Below are 7,310 nucleotides of genomic sequence, written 5' to 3' on the forward strand. Positions count from 1 at the left end.
TGTGTGTGTGTGTGTGTGTGTGTGTGTGTGTGTGTGTGTGTGTGTATGTATGTATGTATGTATGTATATATATTGAAATAGTCAAGAAAACACGTAATAAATTATCCACAAGCTCTCGAGCAAACTGAGCCCTCAGGCCTGAAGAGATACATGCTTTTCTTTTTTTTTTTTTTTCTGAATCCTCATTTGTCATTCACGACGAGAGAACTCATGATGGATTCTCTCGTCACGAATGACAAATGCATGGAAAGCTGTTGGCTTCCATTTACGTGGATAGTTTCCGTTAATCGAAGTTTTTCAGCCCGCTATATTCTATATGTATAAGTCTGTTGTCTGTCAATGAAGTAAACAATCCTTGTAATTGGAAGACAATAACTCCCCTCGTGGTGTTTAATATAGAAGAAAAAGTCAGTGAAGAAGGGAATAACTGCAATAATATCTGCTAATCTAAATCTTTAAAGGATTGAGACAATGCATTTAAGAGTTGATGTTGCCATTAAAGCCAATGGACATGCTTCGATCATGTTGGATCTCCTCAGTGATGAATATTCATTTGTATGTCTTATGTGTAATCAATAATATGAAAGTCAGTACTTCACTGATACATATTTCATTTAATTCGGAGTAATTGGAAGCTTCCCAGAGGTTATTTTCTTCACCATTTATGTATTCTCCAGTCTACCGCCCTAATATTAATAATAATTTCTTTTAATCAAAATTGGAAGCAAATTCTAATGCACACGCATACCATGCATACATACTTACAAAGTTCCCAAACATACGCGAATATACATGTGGTTAGTGAGTACACAGACACCCATGCACATACGTACAAAAATTACATTTGCTAAAATCTCTTATACAGGCACTGCTTTGTCTTGCACCGCAAAGTGGATGAGTTTTGCTACTTATTTTCATTATTAAACATTTCTTTTTGCACCTTAAATTTCTTCACACTGAAGCCATTGCCTTGTTGATATTATTATCATCGTCATCATCATCATCAGCAGCAGCAGCAGCATCATCATCATCATCATAATCATCATCATCATCATCATCATCATCGTCTTCATCGACGTCGTCGTCATCATCATCATTTCAAAGAATCAGTAAAAGATCCTAGCTGTATTTCTTCCTACTCATTTTGCTCCGAGTTCACTTCCACTAGTATCAACCTTACCTTTCATCTTTTCGAGGTCGATAAAATAAAGTAACCCCTCCCCTCAAAACTGCTGAGCGTGTGCCTAAATTAGAAGCCATTATTATCGCTGAGCTGACAGAAACGTTAGTACTCCGGGCAAATTACTTAGGGACATTTCGACTAGTCCGATTCCCTCAAATGTGCCTTTAGTAGAAAAGTCCGAGCAAAATGCTTAGCGGCATTTCGTCCGTCTTCACGTTCTGCGTTCTAATTCCTCCCAGTCGACTTTGCTTTTCATCCTTTCGAGGTCGATAAGTTAAATATCAGTTACGTACTGGAGTCAATCTAATCGACTGTCCCCTCCCCCAAAATTTCAGGCCTTGTGCCTAGAGTAGAAAGGACTTCTACTACTACTACTACTACTAATAATAATAATAATAATAATAATAACAACAACGACAATAATAATAATACAAAGGCGGTGAACTGGTAGAACCGTTAGCAAACCGGACGAAATGCTTAGTTGTATTTCTCTCGTCAAAACTTTCTGAATTCAAATTCCGCCGAGGTCAACTTTACCTTTCATCCTTTCGGAGTGGATAAATTAAGTACCATTGAGTACTGGAGTCCATGCAATCAGCTTACCCACTCCGCAGAAATTTCAGGCCTTGTGTCATTAGTAGAAAGGATTACTATTATTATTACTACTACTACTACTACTACTGCTAATATGGCTACTACTAAATTATATTTGTTTTAATTATTATTTTTCCAAATGTTCTTGTTCTTGTTGTTATTGATATTGTGGTTATATTTATCAATTCCTTCACTGAACATATTCTATGTCACAATTAAAACTATTTCCATATTAATCTTAGTATTTTGTACTTAGTTGATGTTGAGACAATTGACGCTCTTCAGGTGGGAAGATTTCGTCACAGTCTTCCATTTCGATAAAGAAAATGCGCTGTGTATGGTTACTTGACGTGTAGGTGTAGCTGAAGACCGAAAGGAGAATTAACAGGTGGTGGTGGTGGTGGTTTTGCTCTGATAACTACAAGAAGCAGAAGACGACGAAGAAGAAGAAGAAGAAGAAGAAGAAGAAGAAGAAGAAGAAGAAGAAGAAGAAGAAGAAGAAGAAGAAGAAGAACAACAACAACAACAACAACAACAACAACAACAACAACCTCTCATTCTACTTTAGTCAGCAAGAAGTACTGGTCAAGTATAGAGGTCGATATAATCAATTAAGCCCCATCTTTCAAATTCCAGAACTTGTGGCTATGCTAGAAATAATTATTGGCAGAGTGGTTAGAAACCCAGACAAAATACTATGTGGAATTTGTTCAGATGCTTTACCATCTGAGTTCCAATCCCACCGAGACCAACTTGGTAATTCATCCTTTCAAAAACAATAAAAATAATGTATGAATCAAGTGTTGAGGGCAATGGCATCGACTAATCACCTCTCATAAAAATTACTGGCCTAATTATTATCATAACTAGTAGCGTTGGAGAAATATGCCATGTATTTCCTGTGCTACACCGATAGTAGTTAGGTGCAAGCATAAAAATCTTCAGATTAAGAAATGACGTGTGAGAATGTAACAAGCTCCTAGTTTATTGGTTTATCATTATTATTTTTTTTTTTTTTGTTTTCTTTATTTTTTTTATATAACAAATCGAGATTTTATACAGCGTGACATTAGTTAAAACTATTTTTTGAAAGGTGCCCATTTCGACTTTATAGATATTCTGCAACAGAAATAGTTGTGTAATAATTCACTATACAAATAACTAATGGAAAGCTAGGCTTTTAGTTCAACCACCATTTCGTGTAATTTCTTAACTTCTCAGTTCGTTTCGGTACCAGATATTTTTGTTATTGGTAGTTCGATAATTAATACACTTTTACGTTTTGTGTCAGTGTTATGGTTACTATTGACGTCAACCTGTATGCTAGGTTTCCGTAGTAACATCGTGTTAATCATTTTTTGAGCAAGCAGACTTTCATGTAATTTAGAGCTTTACCTCTGGAGTTGAAACAGTCAGGTGTATATAGAAAAATTTCGCAACGTTGTGCATACAATTGTATTTTGCGGGAATTAGAAGGGAATTAGAATGTCGTGCATTATTTCAGAAAATATGTCACTGGCAACATTTATCATTTATCTAGTACATTGTGGGATTTCAACAGATTCCTTTTAATATATCTATTGATGGTTTGTTTATGTACGAGGAAAGCTATTACCATTCAAGCCAGAATCATTACCTATATGTAGGATATTCAGTTCTCTTGAGTATGGAACATTTAAAGATATGCCTTTAGAATTGTTCGCTTAGGGCACCTTATGTGCCATATTTTGGAAACTTAAAAGACAATATTAATAGTTATCCTATATTGATCTCTGGTGTTCAGTAGATATCTTAGCTCATTTTCTTCTAGTGATCTATAATCATTTGATGTTATAACTGTATAATACGTGATGCATTTTTGGAAATTTCTAGCTAGTCTACAGAACTTAGGTTTGTTATATTGTAGTCCAGTACTACACAACTATGTTATAGTCGCAAATGGTACAGATTGTATTTTTGGTATTGACGTTAATATAAAAAAGTTTGATTCAGTGTAAATATTCATTTCTCATTTGCATATTTTTAAGGTCTGAGTGACCGCATTAGCAAAGTTAAGTGGGAATTAACGGGTGCAATTACTAATAATAGTTTATGGGTCGCACGAAAGAAGACAATTATAGAAGAATATGTCAGTTTATCAAAGCGAAGATTTTTTCAAAGGCAAGACTTTTTTTACCAAAAAAGAATGATAGACTGGAGGAGGTCGCAACTAAATAAGAGAGGTGAACAGAAAAGATACCGCCTTCGATGTGCTTGCAAAGACAATGTTTCCTGATCACTTCTTCGACACAAAAGGAAGCATACAAAAAACATGAGGATTTAATGGTGAAATACCGAGTGGCATTTGCAGACACGTGTTATCTGATCTCAAGCAGAGATGTGCATTATTTTGACGGCACTTGATCAATTGTTTGCAAAGCACGACTGAACGGAGACGGTGGACTTCGATGTCTACTACACGGACTGCAGCATCTATCGACCAAAAACATGTACTGCTGCAAAACTAAATGTTTAGTGGGTTATTGAGTTGCGATACGATGGATAAATTATCAGGTTTGAATGGATTACGTCACAAACTTTATCGTTATATGCCAAACTTGTTGGCTACTATTTTGGCAGCTGTCTATTGCAACTGATAGCTAGCGATCTGGAAAATTACCAGTTATGTGAACCGAGAAGTGAGGATGTTGCTAATGAAAAACTTGATCAAAGGAGACAATAGACAAATTCATGTTAAAGATTTCAGCAAAGATGTTCGCCAAGAAGTTTATGTGTGTGTTGGCAGTATATTTGGAGACAACCAGTACCTCACACGATATGGTGTAGAGCGAGTGAGCACCGGATCTGGTCTGGTGGAGCTCCAAACAATTTAGTTTGTTATAATGTGTATACAGTGTCATCAGTCGCTACTGAACGTTTGTCTAAATTGTAGAATCAATGACAATAATGATGGTGAACGTGTTTCGTCAGTATGTGCTACATGTTCTTCCACAACTCTTGTCTTTGGTTTGAATTGACACAGAATTGAATATTGCTAGGTGCTTGCTGTACTTTACCAAAAGACAATATGGTCGATAGAGAGCTGACCTTTGCTTTCTATAAAGGATACGAACGATACGAAGGATAAGACGGATATCAGTTGAGTCAATCACAAAAATTGATCTACCGCTTTTTCTTCGAAAAGTAAACGAAGACAGCTTCCCATTGCCTGGTGAATATCACACAGAAAATTGCGCTTTCAGCTCACGACTAAAAGCCTTGAAGTCGCTGTTTTACCTCTCAAGCAAGTCTTGATCAACTAGTGTCACTTAAAGAGGAAAATGAGAATATAGACTACGATACTACTCTCAGTTACATCGTATGAAAGGTAGTCACAATATTGGAATATCTAAATTAACCTGCCTCTACTTATATTATTGGCTGGGGGCAAGGACCTAAAGGAACTGTTGACTGTTTATGTATCGGAGTAATTCATAGTTGTGAGCGGAGTGCTACGAATCACCATTCAGGGTTAAAGCATTTTGTTGTCATATACTAGCGAAGTCGCCTTGTAACTAATTTGTTTTCAATATTCATGTTATTGGAGTGTCAATTGTTAATAGTTTAACTTTATAATTTTTTACAAGATCATATTGGAGGGAGATTTTTATCTAAAGTCAAATCACATATAAAGAGAGAAAAAAGAAAAACCCGTGTCATAAGTTCGCCATCACCGTTATACGTTGTTGGTGCTATTTATAGATGAAGTTTAGTATAATGACTGCAGTTAAGTATTTCAGTATTGTTTGGAGCAGTGTAGAAGTATGAGATATATTTTATTGTAGCGTATATATTCTCTGTTGCTATCAGTATACCATAATTTTATTACTATGTCATGGAAGACGATGTTCATAACTTTGGCATGCCTTCAGTGATCGGTGAGATAGATGTGGTTAACGTTCCTATTGAGCTGTTGTAAAGACTACAGGAAAAACATGCCCAAAGATGGAATCTCCAAACTCCGATGAAGGACCTTTGATTTAATAATTAGTGCGAGAAATGGAAAAATTATATGGATTTCAAGAGGAGAATAAATGAGTTGGTAGTTCCTGATAGAAAATGGCATCAGACTGTCCGTTCCGAGAAGCAGAGTTCGCAGCGGCGTCCACATTGGATGGAGAATACAATTTCAGGCATGAACTTGGTAGTAAGCTTAAGTATTTCATGATTCTAAAGTAGAGGAAAGCAATTGTCTGCCTAATGCAGTTGCAGGGCAACATTCGTAATGGTGTGAGTTGCTATTTGAAGATCGTAAGTGTTCTACTTACGGACAGTTTATGTTTGGCGTTGAGTGGGATAAGAAATGTGTGTGTGTGTCTGTGTGTGTGTGTGCGTGTGTGTGTGTGTGTGTGCGCGTGCGTGTGCGGATTGTCTTTCTCTCTCTTTATATATATATAAATGTGTATATATGCATGTATGTATATATGAATATATATATATATATATAAATGTGCATATATGCATGTATGTATATATGAATGTGTATATACATAGACATACACACATACATACAGTAATACATATAGTTTATTTTTAAGTGAAAACCACAGGAGAATTTCAAATCTTCAGTTTAAGATGATGAAACATTTCTTAAATGTAATGACGCACAACTACTTAGGACGATGAAGATTACATGAAGTACACATTGTAACGAGATGGACTGAAGCAACTTTTATAAATGCTTTCGTATGGAATAGTGGTAGTGGTCATAGTTATCCCGTCTGTGACCAGAAATATAATTTAGGAAATATAAGTACATTGCATATAAGTATAATATATATCTGTGTGTATATAGTTGCACTATTTAGCGCCTCACTATAAATAAAATCTGGAATGGCAGCACTAAGCAGTGATGTGTATAAATATAAAATTGTTTGTTACCAGTTCTAATATGGGACCTGTCTCTCTTGTCAGTTTACAGCGTCTGGGGAGAAAACGACTTCGAAATTGATGCATCTAACAGTCTAGTGCAGTCTAGTGCTGGGGCTGACTCGGTGTATTAACACCTATTTGTCAACAGTGAGCAATTGATATATATATATATATATATATATATAAATCGTCAACGATTTAAACCACATGTGAATCGTTGGCGATGTGTTTTTTTCCTCTGTCTTCCTTTTCTATTGGACTTTTTACTGTCTCCTGTTTCTGAAGAAGAGCTTTGCACGAAACGTAAAACAACCTTTCTTTCCTTCCCTGGGCGTCTGCCAATACTTTACATGTACCACGTCCTCGCGTTGTTGTTCTTCGTTTTTTTGTGTTTTTTTGTGGGGCGAGGTTACTACTTACCGCACGCTCACACGGACCCCCGGCCTTCCGACTGACTTTGGAGTACCTAATTCGCAGAATTCTTTCTATCATTGGATTTCATTACCTTGTTCATTCGGAATACGCCATTTCTGCACCTTACTTACACACACAAACACACACACACACACACACACACACACACACACACACACACACACACACACACACACACACACACACA

The sequence above is a fragment of the Octopus bimaculoides genome, chromosome 16 (genome assembly GCF_001194135.2).
Source record: "Octopus bimaculoides isolate UCB-OBI-ISO-001 chromosome 16, ASM119413v2, whole genome shotgun sequence".
Lineage (NCBI taxonomy): Eukaryota > Metazoa > Mollusca > Cephalopoda > Octopoda > Octopodidae > Octopus > Octopus bimaculoides.